The following is a 20,193-nucleotide window of genomic DNA, read 5'->3' as shown; positions in this document are numbered from 1 at the left end:
GAAATCCTTATGCGCTATTTTCATTTAGGGTTCAGTACATACTGCAGACTTTGGTATATCTATGCATATTGGGCATCAAACTGTTCAGTAGGCCTCTGGTGTTCCTATTTGGGGTGACTTGCCTTTGTACGCAAGAAATTGTGTGAGATAAATGCGACAAATTGCAACATTTTTAGGCGATTTTCTGAAATGTCATAAAAACCAATAACTTTAGGAAAGCTCTGCAGATTGGTACTTTGGTGTAGAAAGGACTCTTTACCCTTGTTGGATTTGCCAGAATGTGTACTTTCCAAAAATATATGGTTTTGTGGGGGATCTGTATAGTTAGGGGAAGTTTTGGCACATAATACACTGACAGGGGGCTCTGTGTGCAAAAGCTGAGCTGGCAGGCGAGAAATCCTTATGCGCTATTTTCATTTAGGGTTCAGTACATACCGCAGACTTTGGTATATCTATGCATATTGGGCATCAAACTGTTCAGTAGGCCTCTGGTGTTCCTATTTGGGGTGACTTGCCTTTGTACGCAAGAAATTGTGTGAGATAAGTGCGACAAATTGCAACATTTTTAGGCGATTTTCTGAAATGTCATAAAAACCAATAATTTTAGGAAAGCTCTGCAGATTGGTACTTTGGTGTAGAAAGGACTCTTTACCCTTGTTGGATTTGTCAGAATGTGTACTTTCCAAAAATATATGGTTTTGTGGGGGTCACTGTATGGTTAGGGGAAGTTTTGGCACATAATACACTGACAGGGGGCTCTGTGTGCAAAAGCTGAGCTGGCAGGCGAGAAATCCTTATGCGCTATTTTCATTTTGGGTTCAGTACATACCGCAGACTTTGGTATATCTATGCATATTGGGCATCAAACTGTTCAGTAGACCTCTGGTGTTCCTTTTTGGGGTGATTTGTCTTTATCTGATCTTTATCAAGAAATTGTGAGAGATAAATGCGGCAAATTGCAACATTTTTATGCGATTTTCGAAATGTCATATAAATCTGCAAACTTAGGAAAGCTTTACAGCTTGGTACTTTGTAGCAATAAGAAATATTTACCCATTATAGATTCGGGGGATGTGTATTTTCCAAAAATATATGGCTTTCTGGGGTGAATGTACTTTTTTTGTAGCATTATCCCACATAAAGGATGGAAATGTGTTGATTTTGCAGGAGCTGAAATGATAGATCATATGGGGGTATGTTCCCATTGGGGCCCCTACATGCCACATACTTAGGTAAACCTATACATATTTGGCATCAAACTGTTCAGTGGACCCCTGGCGTTCAAATTTAGGGTGTTTTATCTTGGTACCTAACACTATGTGGGAGATAAGATGCTGCAAAGTGGAAGCTTTGAGGGGATTTTTGGAAATGTCATCAAAATTGCTAACTTTAGAAAAGCTGTGCGGCTTGGTACTTTGGAGTAGAAAGACATGGGTACCCATTTTAGATTCGGGGGAATGTGTACTTTCCAAAAATATATGACTTTCTGGGGTGAGCGTACTTTTTTGTAGCTTTATCCCACATATAATGATGTAAATGTGTTGATTTTGCATGAGCTGAAATGACAGAAATGACAGTATATATGGGGGTATGTTCACATTGGGGCCCCTACATGCCACATACTTAGGTAAACCTATACATATTGGGCATCAAACTGTTCAGTGGACCCCTGGCGTTTAAATTCAGGGTGTTTTATCTTGGTACCTAATGCTATGTGGGAGATAAGATGCTTCAAAATTGAAGCTTTGAGGGGATTTTTGGAAATGTCATCAAAATTGCTAACTTTAGAAAAGCTGTGCGGCTTGGTACTTTGGAGTAGAAAGACATGGGTACCCATTTTAGATTCGGGGGAATGTGTACTTTCCAAAAATATATGGCTTTCTGGGGTGAGCGTACTTTTTTGTAGCTTTATCTCACATATAATGATGTAAATGTGTTGATTTTGCAGGAGCTGAAATGACAGTATATATGGGGGTATGTTCACATTCGGCCCCTACATGCCACATACTTGGGTAAACCTATACATATTGGGCATCAAACTGTTCAGTGGACCCCTGGTGTTCATATTCAGGGTGTTTTATCTTGGTACCTAATGCTATGTGGGAGATAAGATGCTGCAAAGTGGAAGCTTTGAGGGGATTTTTGGAAATGTCATCAAAATTGCTAACTTTAGAAAAGCTGTGCGGCTTGGTACTTTGGAGTAGAAAGACATGGGTACCCATTTTAGATTCGGGGGAATGTGTACTTTCCAAAAATATATGACTTTCTGGGGTGAGCGTACTTTTTTGTAGCTTTATCCCACATATAATAATGTAAATGTGTTGATTTTGCAGGAGCTGAAATGACAGAAATGACAGTTCATATGGGGGTATGTTCACATTGGGGCCCCTACATGCCACATACTTAGGTAAACCTATACATATTGGGCATCAAACTGTTCAGTGGACCCCTGGCGTTTAAATTCAGGGTGTTTTATCTTGGTACCTAATGCTATGTGGGAGATAAGATGCTTCAAAATGGAAGCTTTGAGGGGATTTTTGGAAATGTCATCAAAATTGCTAACTTTAGAAAAGCTGTGCGGCTTGGTACTTTGGAGTAGAAAGACATGGGTACCCATTTTAGATTCGGGGGAATGTGTACTTTCCAAAAATATATGGCTTTCTGGGGTGAGCGTACTTTTTTGTAGCTTTATCTCACATATAATGATGTAAATGTGTTGATTTTGCAGGAGCTGAAATGACAGAAATGACAGTATATATGGGGGTATGTTCACATTCGGGCCCCTACATGCCACATACTTGGGTAAACCTATACATATTGGGCATCAAACTGTTCAGTGGACCCCTGGTGTTCAAATTCAGGGTGTTTTATCTTGGTACCTAATGCTATGTGGGAGATAAGATGCTTCAAAATGGAAGCTTTGAGGGGATTTTTGGAAATGTCATCAAAATTGCTAACTTTAGAAAAGCTGTGCGGCTTGGTACTTTGGAGTAGAAAGACATGGGTACCCATTTTAGATTCGGGGGAATGTGTACTTTCCAAAAATATATGACTTTCTGGGGTGAGCATACTTTTTACTAGCTTTATCCCACATATAATGATGTAAATGTGTTGATTTTGCAGAAGCTGAAATGACAGAAATGACAGTTCGTATGGGGTATGTTCACATTGGGGCCCCTACATGCCACATACTTAGGTAAACCTATACATATTGGGCATCAAACTGTTCAGTGGACCCCTGGCGTTCAAATTCAGGGTGTTTTATCTTGGTACCTAATGCTATGTGGGAGATAAGATGCTTCAAAGTGGAAGCTTTGAGGGGATTTTTGGAAATGTCATCAAAATTGCTAACTTTAGAAAAGCTGTGCGGCTTGGTACTTTGGAGTAGAAAGACATGGGTACCCATTTTAGATTCGGAGGAATGTGTACTTTCCAAAAATATATGACTTTCTGGGGTGAGCATACTTTTTACTAGCTTTATCCCACATATAATGATGTAAATGTGTTGATTTTGCAGGAGCTGAAATGACAGAAATGACAGTTCATATGGGGTATGTTCACATTGGGGCCCCTACATGCCACATACTTAGGTAAACCTATACATATTGGGCATCAAACTGTTCAGTGGACCCCAGGCATTCATATTTAGGGTGTTTTATTTGGTTACTTTATGACCTGTAGGAGATAAGATACTATAGACTGGAAGCTTTGAAGCGATTTTTAAAAAAAATCACAAATTTTGATAAAAACCAATAACTTTAGGAAAGCATTGCGACTTGATAGTTTGGAGTAGACAGACAATTGTGCCTATTCTGTATTCCCCAGAATCTGTTCTTTCCAAAAATGTACAATTTTCTGGGATAAACCTTCTGTTAGTGGAATTTTGGCCTTGAAATCCAAAGTATGCAGTTTTTTTGGAGCAGTGCTTTGGGAATTTGGTAGTGTACTGCTGGGAGTTTTTGACCTATACAAGTGAGAAATCTCCATAAAACTATATATATTTGGTATTGGCACGTTCAGGAGACATGGGACTTTCCAAATCAGTTGTATATTCGTGCATAAAATAATTTTTGTTTCTAGTATGTGTGATTATATTATGGAAAATTTGATTTTTTTTGCATTTTTAGACATTTAGAAGCCTATATCTTGTTACAGCATTGGAATTACACAAAAATTCTACCATATTTTGAAAGCTTAGGTTGTTCTGAAAAAAACGATATATTGTTTTCCTTGGTAAACTAAAAGTCCCCCCGAGGAAAGGCCCCTAAAGTGAAACAGTGCAAAATGTTCAAAAACTGTCTGGCAATACAAGTTCCGCTTTGACCAAAATGGCTGGCAGTAAAAGGGTTAAGTCCCAGTCCAGCTAAGTGGATGTTGAACTGGCCCTCTTAATTAAAAAAAAATCTTCTTTTGGTTCACCTTACTTTATATCTTTGATTTGCAAATAAAGGTTCCGTTTTAACAAACTACATCTCCCTAAATCCCTAACTCCCACATCTGTTAAGGCCTATCCCCAACCCTGTCCCATTCCTCTATTCATGCCAAACTCATTTCTTCATTCTGTACATTGGCAGATTGTATACCTCTACCACCTGCTTTTTGACAGTACCTCAGTAGGGATGTAGCGAACCTCAAAAAAAAGTTTGCGAACCTGTTCGCGAACTTCCGCTGAAAATTGCGAATATTCGCGAACTTTGCGAACCCCATAGACTTCAATGGGAAGGCGAACTTTAAAACCTAGAAAAGCCATTTCTGGCCAGAAAACTGATTTTAAAGTTGTTTAAAGGGTGCCACGACCTGGACAGTGGCATGCAGGAGGGGGATGAAGCAAAAATTTCTCTGAAAAATTGACACACGCTGTTTTTCGAAATGATCGGTAATTTTGCGACTTTTTCGTAATTTCCGGCGCTTTCGTAAAGTTATCGTAAGTTTTGCGACTTTTTCGGAGCATTCGTAACGTTATCGTAAGTTTTGCGACTTTTTCGGAGAATTCGTAACGTTATCGTAAGTTTTGCGACTTTTTCGGAGCATTCGTAACGTTATCGTAAGTTTTGCGACTTTTCGGAGCATTCGTAACATTATCGTAAGTTTTGCGACTTTTTCGGAGCAGTCGTAACGTTATCGTAAGTTTTGCGACTTTTTCGGAGCATTCGTAACGTTATCGTAAGTTTTGCGACTTTTTCGGAGCATTCGTAACGTTATCGTAAGTTTTGCGACTTTTTCGGAGCAGTCGTAACGTTATCGGAAGTTTTGCGACTTTTTCGGAGCATTCGTAACTTTATCGTAAGTTTTGCGATTTTTTCGGTGCCGGCGAACCCAAATTGCGAACATCACGAAAAGTTCGCGAATTTGCGGACTTGCGAACACCCGATGTTCGCGCGAATTAGTTTGCCGGCGAACAGTTCGCTACATCTCTATACCTCAGCTACTATTAATTCAGAGCAATATAATCATAATGCTTTTTCTCTTAACTTTTCTAACTGTATAGGCACACTACACCATTTTTGCTTCCTACTTCCTGGGAAGAGAATTCACCCACAGCCTATTTCTTTTTTTCACAGGTGGTGACTAATTAATTCCAGCACCGCTAGTGGTTTCAACCACCCGGATGAACACAGCCCATTATTCTCCTCTTCTGCTGCATCTGGGAGATACATATCTTCCCTCCTGGGTTTTGACAGTCACTGTTCCACTTTCCTGCCCTATGCAAAGTAGTAAAGCTAAAGTATTGTAGGAAAACAAACCTCTTAGTTACTCTTGCATTTCTTGGCTCATTGCAATGAGTTGGACATAGTCTGTAATTAGCTTTAAATGCCTAATCAACAGAACATATTTTAGAGATGCAAGAACCCATTTGATAACTAAAGACTCCGTTTCTAATTCACTTTTCCATTTTTGGGCTAGTAGGAGTTTGGCTACTTCTAAAATATGAACTACCAAAAGCTTATCAAAGAATCCAATTTGTGATTAAGGAGAGCCATTAAAGCTGAAAAGTCTCAAGGATTTTTTAACAGTACAATCATTCTCTCTATAGGAACACCTTACCTGGAGTTTAGATTTCTCACTATGGTGAAATTAAAGGCAAATCACACACTCATATAAATATATTTATGACATATTTATATTTATATTTATGACATTAAGACATTTAATGACATTTCTGATCCCTGCAGCTGTAATGCAAGTCGCATCAGATACATTTGATTGGTGTGTTCTGTTTCTGCATCAATATCCGACAATACAGTCAATGTATTTCAATAAGAGAAAAAATCTTTCCGACATCATCATTGCACAGTTGCGTTATTTCCTTAGCCCTTGCAACAATATCAGAAACTATACAGGTATAGGACCCGTTATCCAGAATACTTGGGACAAAGGGTATTCCGGGTAAGGGATCTTTCCGTAATTTGAATCTCTGTACTTTAAGTCTGCTAAAAAAATCAATAAAACATTAATTAAACCCAATAGGCTTGTTTTACATCCAAAAAGGATTATTTATGTCTTAGTTGGGATCAGCTACAAGGTACTGGTTTGTTACTACAGAGAAAAAGGAAATCAGTTTTAAAATTATGAATTATTTGATTAAAATGGAGTCTATGGGAGACGGACATTCCGTAATTTGGAGCTTTCTGGATAACAGGTTTCCAGATAAGGGATCCCATACCTGTACTAAAAAATCTTCCCTGCAGTTTAGTCCTTAGTTTCTAAAGCATAGTTTCTTGTACTCCAGCAGCATTTTTATTTCAGCAACCAACAAAATATACAAATTGGACCTACTTTAAATGGCTATAAAGCAAATGCTGTTCTACAGTAGTTAAAAAATTAGGTAATTGGAACAAGCCAATTTTTTATATGAACTTGGTGTAATAAAAAATTCAGAAATATACTCAAATGTTACCAATACTTATTTTACAAGTGTGAAAAAAGCTTTGAGTATAAAATAGGTATTTTGTGTAATAAACTACTGTCCATTTAATTACATGTAAACAGAAAAAAAAATGTTTCCAGCAACTAATTGAAATAATTTGTTGTCATGACAGCAGAATATCTCCAGCAGTTCTGTTTCTTTCAGCAATTCTTTTTGACATTGTAATTAGAAAAACATAAATACAGAGCATTCTTTATATTTCAGGGAACAATATATTTTATTTTAAAAGATTGTGATTAAATGTTGTGGATCCTTTTTTTTTTTTTTTGGTAACTTGTGTACTCACATTGAACATTAGGCGCATTTGTTAAATGCACTAAGTTCTATTTATTAATAATGCATAGAAAAAAAAAATAACATTATTAATAATCTAGGAATCCAACTTCTGTCTCCAAATTGTGTTTTTATCAATTAAGAATCAGAAGTAAAGGTGTATTTAAGCTTAAATATCTGTTGTTAATGTATAATGTGTTAATGTGTAAAACATTTCTAATGTTTTTCCTCCCTAGAATTAGTGTGGTTATTCACAGTAATGGGGTAACTCTTAACAACTAATTTTTTGATTAGGGCATTTAGTAATAAAGACAAATGTCAAATTGGTCTCTAGTTATCCACCAGTTCAAATTTGCATTCGTTCTAGTAAATTAGTTATATTAAAAAAGATACTGTAGCTCATTTACCAAGGCACAGTATAAATACCATGTTTTGGCTCTTTGCACCCTGCTTTCCAATTTCTTTTGTTTGCAACAGGCCATATGTAACAAAACCCCAAAGTTTAGTAATGCTAGGTTTTTCAAAAATGATCCATTACATAGCTACATACATGGGGTAAAAAACGACAAAAGTCCATAAAGTTTAACTTCTCCAAATGAACCCCAGTGCACATATATCCACATAGATATATAGACTTATGTATACTGTATACTCACATATGTACAACATATGCCAATATCTGTACTAACTAACTAACCATAGATCTTAAGATCACAAAAGCTTTGTATACTATGATTCAAGAAATCATCCAAGCCACTCATAAATGCATTTATAGAATCTGAAATCACAACATCACCCAGCAGGCCATTTCACAACCACGCTGTCCTCACTGTGAAGAACCACCTATGCTGCTTCAACATAAAGTTTTGTTCCTCTAGTCTTAAAAGCTGCGTTGACCTTTTTCTATGTGGAAAAAATGATCCCCCCCATCTGTCTATAATACTCTCTAATGTACTTGTAAAGTGTAATCATGTCCTCTTGCAAGCGCCTTTTCTCCAGAGAAAACAACCCCAACATTGACATTCTCTCCTCATGGTTTAAATATGCCATTCCTTTTACCATTTAAGTTGCACGTCTCTGCAATCTCTCCAGCTCATTAATCTCCTTCATAAGGACTGGAGCCCAAAACTGGACTGCGTACTTCAGGTAAGGCCTTACCAGAGAGCTAAAAAGAGGCAATATATTGTTTTCATCCCTCGAATTTATGCAAAACAGTACTTTAGTAGCCACTACATGACACTGCCTAGAGTTACACAGCGTGCTTTCCACAAATATCCCCAGATTTTTCTCAATTAATGATAGCCCCAGCACACTACCATTATGGGGCTGTGTAAAATAATAGTGAATTTACCAAGGTGTTTGTTTTATTTTATGCTGTCCAAATGCCTGATTTGGAGCAGTTATTTTACAGCACTTCAGACTTTTCATAATCCATTAAAGTCAATAAGAAAAGTTTACTCAACAAGCATAGCATTTTCATACTGCTGCTTCCTATACACCAGATTTTTACACAGAGGCACATGATATTTTTTACACAGTCATGCCTGGTGATGTGTGGTGCATCTTTTCACCATTTTTTACACAGCATGATAAATAGGTCCCTGAGTGTATAACTTGCATTTATGTTTTTTCTACCAAATGCATAGTCTTGCACATTTTACCACAGAACCTTATTTGCCAGTTTAGTCAGATCACTCTGCAAAGTGGCAGCATCCTACAATTAACTTATAGTTTTGCACTAATTAGTATCAGCAGCAATAGAGACAGTACTTTCAATGCCCACTTGAAGGTTGGAAAAAAAAAAAAGTTAAAAAGCAAAGGACAGTTCCCTGTGGTATTCAACCAATAAAACTGGTCCATTTATAAAATGCTTTATTTACCAACACTGTTTGTAATCTATGTATTAGCCTGTTCCGGGCCAATATTTTTAATCTAACCAGTAACTCTCTGTGTGATAATGTATCACAGGCTTTAGCAAAATCAAAGTCTAGGTTTCTGCTTACCTCATCATAGAAGGAAATTAAATTAGTCAAGATCTATTACTCATAAAGCATGCTGGCACAAAGTCATAGTATTGTGATTTTCAGTGTATTCAAGTATCTTATCTTTTATTACCCCTTCAAATTGCTTTCCTACCACTGACGTTAAATGAATAGGCCTATAGTTTTCAGGCGGAGAAAGGAAAACCCTGGAGCTATAAGCGCAGGGGCTGCAGGACAAAGTATCCAAATGACCAGCAGTGGTGGTTTATGTTTAGAGATCGGCAGAATCAGAAGCAACTGTGATTAAGTGAGAAGAAAAGAGTTAAGGCAGGAGTACTCTGGGCTGGGGGGTGGAGAAAGAGAGGGATGTCAGGAAAAGAAGCATTCACTTCTTTATCTTCTGAGCAGGTAGAAACATCCCAACCCCCCCTTTCCTTTTTGTGCATATATTGCAAAAATGTCAAGATTTTTCTTCTTTATGTTCTCATATTATGTATTAATAACTCAATGTGTACGTTTTTCTGAATGCATTGTTATATTATGGTTTCTGTATCTTTATACAGTATAAACTTGGAGTCAGAATTGTATTAATTCATCAAGACACTGCAGATTCAGGACCAGCAGCAGGACTGCCGAACTTCTGTCATGGTTGTTGATGCAGCTCCTTATGGTAGCAGAGTTTGGAGCCTGTAGGTAGAGGCAGTCTAATACTGTAAGGTCCCTGGTCTCCTCTGGTACAGCGTGCACCCTTCTTTGGCACGTACTGGCAAGTGCATGCATGCGCAACAGGGTTGGCGCCTCTTGGTGCTGACGTCACTTTTGACACCAAAATCAAATGTTAAAAGCATTATTTTCCTTGCTCAAGCTGGTCCTGAGATTTTTTTTTAATTTATTTTAAGGCAACAACGCCCATCAGGTTTTGGTGAGGTATGTCTCTCTCAGAATTCTCTAGGAGACACAGCAGATGAGGAGAATAAGGACTGTGTTCATTGGGGAGGGGGGGAGCAAGTAAATTAGTAAATGTAAGACATTTGTTTAAACAAGTTTATTTGAACTTTAGAATAAAAAAAAATGAAAAATGTTAGAGTTTTAGTAAATCTGCCTATTGCATGCTGCTAAAAGGTGGGCTTTCAATGAGTAAGAGTTTCCACCATGAGTTTGAATGTGGTAGATAAAATCTCAGGATGGCAATTCATAATTGTAAAAAGTAATCAAGCAGTACATCAAAGCAGGGTTACTGAGAAAAAGTATAGTAGTGAATATGCCTAAATAAGCATTGCAATTTGAGTGATCATCAATATAGCTTTAGGGCAGATGGAAGGCATACATAGTGTACAGAAATGTATTCCCTACATGCAAGCCAAGCTAAAATACATTTTGTACTTTCAGATATCATTTTGCAAAGATTCCCTCGAGATGCAGAAACAGAAAGATAGATAGAGAGAGAGAGAAAAAAGATGACAGATAGATAGATAGATAGATTTTTTTGCATGCTTATGGGTTTACACTTATAAACACAATCTGCAATTCTGTAATTATGAATCAATGTATCATTAAATCATTTTCTCAGATCTGTTTTACAGCAGTTAGACTATAGTTTATGATGAGCATTTTTTTTCATTTTTTCATTAGCACAGAGAATTCGACGTTGCAATTCCCCAAAAAATAAATAAATAAATAAATAAGTAAAAAGCACATTATACATTCCTAGAGAATGAGACATCAATAAAAAGCATAAATAAATGACCAAAAAAATTGAAAACATGCTTGAATTTATGACATGGCTGCCACACTCCAAATGTTATTTACACTTCCCGCCTGTCAATATCAAAAGCAGAAGAAATTCGAAATTCCTCATTTCATGTACAGGCAGAATGTAAAATGAAGCACATTGCTTCATGTGTAAACGTGGATGCATTAAGAGAATTAGAAAAATAAAATATCTATATGTAGAGCAGCTGAACTTCCTTAATTGATGCATTATGAGTAATTCTGTATTCAAACATTGGTGAAAATAAGACATACAGTGCAGTAAGTATTAATGTAGGAAATAGGATGAATAATGTAGAAAAATTCAATTATTTTCCCAATATGTTTTTATAAGAATATTCCATTAATAAATAAATATCTCAGCTTCATTTTGGTATCTTTTGTGAACTGTACCTTAAGAGAAGGATGAGAAGGAGTGATTAGTAATGTGTTTAATATTTTCATTAAAGAAATGTTAGTTGTGTACAGTTTTTAATTAGGGTCAACATAGTTGACAAAACTGTACTCTCTACTTATATTTAGAAATCACCTTAGCTCACAGTGTGCCCCTCTTAGAGGCATTAATAGAATCTGCCATCACAACATCACCCAGCAGAACATTCCATAACCTCACTGCCATCATCGTGAAGAATCACCTACGCTGTTTCAAATGGAAGTTCTGTACTCAGAATATAGAATTATTCTTGGTGTCCCATACTAAAAATTATGGCCAGATTCAGTTTGATGAGAGAAAAAAGCATCTCCTAATTCGTTGCCAGATTATAAAATCATCAGATTATTATTATAGACTTTATAGGCGATTTCATATATTAAACCAATGGATACGTTTTTTTCATCAAAGTGAATCTGTCCCTTAATTTTATGTCAATTAAGCAAAAACATTTAAAAACATTTAAAAATCTAGTCTCTTTCATTTGAATATAATGTCCACACACATTTGAGGCTAAATCTGAACTGGAACAATGAATCCATTAAATTTATATTATTACAGATTATGTATAATTCATCTAATTCACCCAGGTTTTTACACAGTATGACCTTGTAATAGCTTATAAATCAGTTTGATAATGTGTATAATTTCCTCAAATGAATAAAAATCTGTTATTTCAGCATAGGTTCTATTTATTTTGCTCATGTTTACAAAGGTGTATATTGTTTTATGCTGCCCCTTTAATGAGCCATTTTAATTTAGAATTTGGTTTATAATCTCCCTTTGGAGTTATGGGAATGATGTTTATTTAAGAAAACGGTTGCTATGTGAACTCTGCTATATACACAGTATAAAGAAAGCAGTGAATGCTCATTGCTGCCAAACTCTACCTTTAAATTTCAGCTTGAGTCATGAGACAAATACTAAGACGTACGATTTTTGCTCTGTCTGGGGATTTCATAAATCAGTCTTGTCACTTGCCAAAATGCATACATAAGTATATATACATACATACAAAAGCATACATAAAAAGCATACATACTAACAAAAGCATACCAGTGCTATCTTGATACACGCCACTAAGCGATTTGGTAATATGGGGATTGGAGAACGTATCAAAAACAGTAGACTGGAGATTAATTGTATGCTTCAACCCAAGCAAAAACAAAAGAACAGATTGCTTTCAAATAAGACCAAAGAAAATTGGGTTTATTTCAATATTAGCAATAAGCAATAATTTTACAATCCATTCACCTGTACTAAGATAAGAGTTATCCCCACCGCTGCACATTAACAAAGGGCACAAGGTGGGGAGCAGCAGGCGGCCCAGGCTTCACTGGGGCCCTGTTCTTGCTACCTGCCCTATGCCATTCTGATGCTGCACTCTGTATTGAGCGCTGGATTTACCTTGCTCACTAACAGAGTACTTGTGCTACAGGGTGCTGCTATCTGCACTGAGCGCCAGATCAAAAATCCTCAGGGCAGGCAGTAAGAACAGGGCCCCAATAAGGGCTGCATCTCCTGCTGTTCCAGACCCTGAGGGTTGGAGGGCACCTATGTGCCTGCCCCAGGCCACCACTGTTATATCGACTACTACAATAAAGTATAATCCACTGGGTATGCCACTGCATTCTAAAAAGAAACACAAAGGCTGTCAGCTTGTTACTCGATACACCACAGTGTGCAAAGTGCCAAAAATTGCAGCCTTTTTTGCATTTTGCAGACTGAGTGGTGCTTTAAAATGAGGCCTAAAACCTTTCGTATTGTTAATAACATAGATGCTACAATGCAAGTTACTGCTAAAAAGAACTAATTCTTAAATAAAAGAGTTTGTCTGAAAGCTACATAATTATTATCATTAGTTCAATTCATTTAAGTTGTTTTAAAAAATCTGCATAATCCCCCCATGTGATACAAGAGAATATTTTTATAATTACAGCAATTACAGACTACATCATTCTGGTCAATTCCACTTTCAGTAATGGCTTCATGCAGATGTCAGATGTCAAGTCAGGCACAAATGAATTCACACATTGAGCTATAACAATTTGGCAAGATCTATAAAATATTGTTTTGCATGTACAGGAGTGGAAGAATTAGTGAAATCGGAGGGGTGGTTGAAGGTTTGTGAGTAGTTAATTGGATAGGACTACTATTTCCACAATGAATTACTGGCTCAAAAAAACAGCTTGGGATGGACCTGTTTGCTTGATGGGGAATTTACCCCTTACGGATTTAAGTCTCCAAAGTTTAAACATATTAAATGTTTATTGGCTTACCACATGTACCAGAGCCAAGTCCTTTTATACACCAAATACTCTCAAAGATCTGAATCAAATACGTCTGTAAAAAAACAAAAATACACATTATAACTGTTATTATTTTATGTAAAAAGGGACATATGCTTTTTAGCAGGACTGGCTGCTAATACTAATCGCGAGTCTATGTTTTGCCTTTAATTCCTTGTTAGAGCTTCAGGAGTTAAAGAGTGTCCTTGCAATGTAGAAGCACCTGAAGGCAGTTCAAATTATAGTCTTCTTTAGTGCATATTTATAACTCTGCTCTTTCAAGGGTCCCTAACCACTAACATTTTACAGCATGGGAGTCAGCAATTATCAAGGAGTTCTCCCATAGGGGCTCTTTGCTATCGGTCATTACAAAAGTCCAGTATGCTAAAAATAGTAGGAGCTGTGAATTGCAGGCTTACTTGGGGTGGTGCAGTAAACCCTTTACTCAGAGTCCACAACAGTGTGTTTCTGGTCCAAGAGCCATGGATATTTTTAAATTACTCTGGTAGCAGTGCTGTGTATGCAAGTAGCACTATATTAATAAATGCATACATTTATTTCTATTATAGGATAAATGGGTAAGCTAATAAAAAAGTACAGCTACAGGATCTATTATCTGGAATGCTTGGGATCAGGTGGTCTCTGGATAAGGCATCTTTATGTAAGTCTGCTCTAAATAAACCCCCTAGAATTCACCTATATGGATTCATGCCGCTTTGGTAGGTTAAAGAAATGGTTTTATTATTACAGAAAATCAGAACTTGCTTAAAATGGACTTATTGGGAGATAGCTTTCCCATAATTCAAAGCTTTCTGGATAAGGGATCCATTATTTGCAAAATTGAAAGATTCCCTACAACAATGTGTTGGATTAACAAGGATGAAATATTTAATATCAGTGTAGCATAGGATAATAGTTACATAGTTACATAGGGTTGAAAAAAGACCAGTGTCCATCAAGTTCAACCCATCCAAGTAAACCCAGCACACCTAACCCACACCTACCAATCTATACACTCACATACATAAACTATAAATACAACCACTAGTACTAACTGTAGATATTAGTATCACAATAGCCTTGGATATTCTGATTGATCAAGAACTCATCCAGGCCCCTCTTAAAGGCATTAACAGAATCTGCCATTACCACATCACTAGGAAGGGCATTCCACAACCTCACTGCCCTCACCGTGAAAAACCACCTACGCTGCTTCAAATGGAAGCTCCGTTCCTCTAATCTAAAGGGGTGACCTCTGGTGCGTTGATTGTTTTTATGGGAAAAAAGAACATCCACCAACTGCCTATAATCCCCTCTAATGTACTTGCACAGAGTAATCATGTCCCCTCGCAAGCGCCTCTTTTCCAGAGAAAACAACATCAACCTCGACAGTCTCACCTCATAATTTAAATCTTCCATCCCCTTAACCAGTTTAGTTGCACGTCTCTGCACTTTCTCCAGCTCATTAATATCCCTCTTAAGGACTGGAGCCCAAAACTGCACTGCATACTCAAGGTCACTAAAAATATACTTAATATTTTAACATGTAAGCCTACAGACTTTGGTTCCCTGATAAAGAGGTATTCCTCACTGAATGGCACAGCATTAGGTAAGTACTGCTTTGTAATATACTAGTCAGCATTCTGGAGCGATACTACCTTTATGTTACTACAGCAAGGTATCATAGAGAACCGAGGTATTTTGATGAGTTCTTCCTAAAAGGTTTGTAGATTTTTACAACGTATATGTTTTGGGCTTTTACCCTGTTTGACTGTACATGCAAATAGGGACTACTGAGAGAACACAATAGGTGGTGAGGTCTAACCACCTAATGTAAAAAAGTGATGTAATGGGGCAAAACATTTGTGTTCATGTAGGTGGCAAAACTGGGCATAGTGGATCTATTTATGTATAACCAGTAGTGATGGTGAAATGTTTAACCAGGCATGGATTTGCGGCGAATTTCTGCATTTGGCCATTGGCGGATTGTTTCACAAAACAGATAACAGAGAAATATTCACCACGCATTCAAAAATTGTTGCCCGAGTCAAAAGAATTGTAGCGTGTGTCAAAAGAATAGTCGCGGGCCTCAAAACAATAGTCGCGGGCCTCAAAACAATAGTCGCGGGCCTCAAAAGAATTGACGCGCAACATTTTCGCCGTTTCACAAATCTTTTAAAAGATTTGCAAATTTTCCGGTGAAGCGAAACGGGACAGATTCGCTCATTACTAGTAACCAGCTTTGTTGATTAAAAAAAGACTGACTGAATTCATGTGCTGGTAAAATCTATATACAATATGCATCAGATTTGTATGAATTGGAGTATTAGGGACACAGAGAAAAGAGTGAAACAGAAAAGAGAAAAGAGAAAAGAGTCCAAGAAACAGAAGAAAAAAGTATTTAGAAGAGAGTTTTTAAATCATTATTTTATCATTTTTTTTTAAGTATAGATTTTTTTTCGGCAGTCATGGATTTGTAACGAAATTTCACATTTCACCATCAGCAAACTTTTTTGAAAAAAAGTAACGGTCATGTCAAAAAAGGGGAGTTTTGTTAATTTTTCCAAAGTTTCACAAATTTTTTAGTGAAGGGATATGGGAAAGATTTGCTCATCACTAGTAAACAACCATTCCAAATGCTAATGTCACTAAAAACAGGGGAATCATAACAAGCAGTGAACAGTTTTAACCCTTTTACTGCCAGCCATTTTGGTCAAAGTGGAACTTGTATTGCCAGACAGTTTTTGAACATTTTGCACTGTTTCACTTTAGGGGCCTTTCCTCGGGGTGACTTTTAGTTTACCCAGGAAAACAATATATTGTTTTTTTCAGAACAACCTAAGCTTTCAAAATATGGTAGAATTTTTGTGTAATTCCAAGATATAAGCTTCTAAATGTCTAAAAATGAAAAAAAAAAATCAAATTTTCCATAATATAAACACACAAACTAGAAACAAAAATAATTTTATGCACGAATATACTGATTTGGAAAGTCCCATGTCTCCTGAACGTGCCAATATCAAATATATATAGTTTTATGGAGATTTCTCATTTGTATAGGTCAAAAACTCCCAGCAGTACACTAACAAATTTCCAAAGCACTACTTCAGAAAACTGCATACTTTAGATTTCAAGGACAAAAATTCCACTAACTGAAGGTTTATCCCAGAAAATTGTACATTTTTGGAAAGAACAGATTCTGGGGAATCCAGAATAGGCACAACTGTCTGTCTACTCCAAACTATTAAGTCGCAATACTTTCCTAAAGTTACTGGTTTTTATTAAAATTTGTGAAATTTTTAAAAAATCGCTTCAAAGCTTCCAGTCTATAGTATCTTATCTCCTACATGTCATAAAGTAACCAAATAAAACACCCTAAATATGAATGCCAGGGGTCCACTGAACAGTTTGATGCCCAATATGTATAGGTTTACTTAAGTATGTGGCATGTAGGGGCCCCAATGTGAACATACCCCCATATGATCAATCATTTCTATTATTTCAGCTACAGCAAAATCAACACACTTACATCATTATATGTGGGATGAAGCTAGTATAAAGTACGCTCACCCCAGAAAGTCATATATTTTTGGAAAGTACACATTCCCCCGAATCTAAAATGGGTACCCATGTCTTTCTACTCCAAAGTACCAAGCCGCACAGCTTTTCTAAATTTAGCAATTTTGATGACATTTCCAAAAATCCCCTCAAAGTTTCCACTTTGCAGCATCTTATCTCCCACATAGCATTAGGTACCAAGATAAAACACCCTAAATTTGAACACCAGGGGTCCACTGAATAGTTTGATGCCCAATATGTATAGGTTTACTTAAGCATGTGGCATGTAGTGGCCCCAATGTGAGCATATCCCCATATGATCAATCATTTCTATTATTTCAGCTCCTGCAAAATCAACACATTTACATCATTATATGTGGGATAAAGCTAGTATAAAGTATGCTCACCCCAGAAATCATATATTTTTGGAAAGTACACATTCCCCAGAATCTAAAATGGGTACCCATGTCTTTCTACTCCAAAGTACCAAGCCGCACAGCTTTTCTAAAGTTAGCAATTTTGATGACATTTCCAAAAATCCCCTCAAAGTTTCCACTTTGCAGCATCTTATATTCCACATAGCATTAGGTACCAAGATAAAACACCCTGAATTTGAACACCAGGGGTCCACTGAATAGTTTGATGCCCAATATGTATAGGTTTACCAATGTATGTGGCATGTAGGGGCCCCAATGTGAACATACCCCCATATGATCAATCATTTCTGTTATTTCAGCTCCTGCAAAATCAACACATTTACATAATTTATGTGGGATAAAGCTAGTAAAAAGTACGCTCACCCCAGAAAGTCATATATTTTTGGAAAGTACACATTCCCCCGAATCTAAAATGGGTACCCATGTCTTTCTACTCCAAAGCACCAAGCCACACAGCTTTTCTAAAGTTAGCAATTTTGATGACATTTCCAAAAATACCCTCAAAGCTTCCATTTTGCAGCATCTTATCTTCCACATAGTGTTAGTTACCAAGATAAAAGTACCTAAATTTGAACGCCAGGGGTCCACTGAACAGTTTGATGCCCAATATGTATAGGTTTACCTAAATATTTGGCATGTAGGGGCCCCAATGGGAACATACCCCCATATGATCTATCATTTCAGCTCCTGCAAAATCAACACATTTACATCCTTTATGTGGGATAATGCTACAAAAAAAGTACACTCACCCCAGAAAGCCATATATTTTTGGAAAGTACACATCCTCCCGAATCTATAATGGGTAAACATTTCTTTTTGCTCCAAAGTACCAAGCTGTAAAGCTTTCCTAAGTTTGCAGATTTTTATGACATTTAGAAAATCGCATGAAAATGTTGCAATTTGCCGCATTTATCTCTCACAATTTCAGATCAGATAAAGGCTAATCACCCCAAATAGGAACACCTAAGGTCTACTGAACAATTTGATGCCCAATATGCATAGATATACCAAAGTCTGTGGTATGTACTGAACCCAAAATGAAAATAGCGCATAAGGATTTCTCGCCTGCCAACTCAGCTTTTGCATACAGAGACCCCTGACAGCGTATTATGTGCTGTAACACCCCCAAACTATACAGAGATCCCCAGAAAACCATATATTTTTGGAAAGTACACATTCTGATGAATTCAAAATAGGTAAAGTTATTTTTGTACACCAAAGTTACACCTGGCAAAGCTATGCTAAAAACAGATTAGGAACACTTATACAGGGATAAAAATGCGACAAAACCGTGTAAATAGTGGTCAGAATATCTGATCCAATAATCACGCTGTCAAAATAAACAGTTTTTAGGTAAAAGAAACTAAAAACAAAGTGGTAAAAAACAAAAAAAAAACCCATGTGTATACATGTGTGTACATGTGTAAAAGTTGTGTGACAGTGTGTATATGAGTGTATATAAGTGTGAAAAAAAACTGCTAATTTGTGTGCTGTAAGTAAATGTATGTAAGTGTGTGTGTAAAAAAAAAACCAATACCTTACCTGTCCTGAAGCACCGATCACTTGCCTCTGTCCTCCAGGCTGCAGGATCTCAGTGGGCGGCAGCATTGGGGGGAAGCAGGAAGCAGCAGACGCGATGCGATCTCATCTGCTACTTCTAGGATGGTCCTGCGACGATCACATCACAGGACCTACATGACAGCCCCCCTGGCTCGTTGCCCAGGGGGCTGTCATCGCTGCAGAGAGAATCCTTTAAATGCCAATGACGTATGGGACACGTCCTTGGCAGTTAAGCCCTTTTTCTGCCACGGCGTATCCCATATGTCGTTGGCAGTAAAAAGGTTAAAGACTCGGATGCAAACACATTAATTAGGCATTAACCTTTTAACTGCCAAGCACATGCATCGTCAGGAGCAATGACAGCCCCCTGGGCCTTCCTTCTCCCCCTCACAGCACCTCCCACTAACTTCCTGCTGCACAGGACTCTGCTCTGATTGATTTGCACAATTTTTGTGGCTTTATTGCATTTTTTTCCCCATATTAGTGTTCCTAATCTGGTTTTAGCATATCTTTGCCATGTGGTATTTTGGTATCTTTACCTATTTTGAATTCATCAGAATGTGTACTTTCCAAAAATATATGGTTTTCTGGGGATCTCTGTATAACTATACAGAGATCCTGGGGATCTCTGTATAGTATGTTATCGTCCTAGAGTGATGCATCCTCCAGTTTTCAGGGAAATGGTAATTTTCAGAACAGTAGTTTTCAGAAAGTAATGGTTACGTGTGTAATATCGTGCACTAATATCACATGCAAAATATATCGCAAAATATATTGTGCGCTGCGGGAAATAATGCACACAGTGGAAAATAACGCAAGAAAATCAATCATCGCAAGTTAAATGATGCAAAGAACTAGCTTCTTAATTATGACAAGTGTCCTTTAAGTGAATCAAGCATTAAGTTGCAAAAAATAAGAAGTGATAATATTTTTAACGCATGCTATAAATAGGGCCACGTTTTATCGA

General features: G+C 37.1%; 1 long non-coding RNA gene across 1 annotated transcript in view; it reads right to left on the bottom strand.

Moving 5' to 3' along the window:
- The window catches only part of LOC116408684, a 133,011-nt gene that overhangs the window by 86,587 nt on the left and 26,231 nt on the right, over nucleotides 1-20,193 (bottom strand). Inside the window, exon 2 of the long non-coding RNA XR_004221150.1 lies at nucleotides 13,663-13,726. This is a non-coding gene — a long non-coding RNA (uncharacterized LOC116408684). The remainder of the gene's footprint in view (nucleotides 1-13,662; nucleotides 13,727-20,193) is intronic.

Source organism: Xenopus tropicalis, chromosome 2, assembly GCF_000004195.4.
Source record: "Xenopus tropicalis strain Nigerian chromosome 2, UCB_Xtro_10.0, whole genome shotgun sequence".
Taxonomy (NCBI): Eukaryota; Metazoa; Chordata; class Amphibia; order Anura; family Pipidae; genus Xenopus; species Xenopus tropicalis.
Note: the sequence above shows the minus strand (reverse complement) of the source record. Positions and strands in the feature narration are given on the sequence as shown.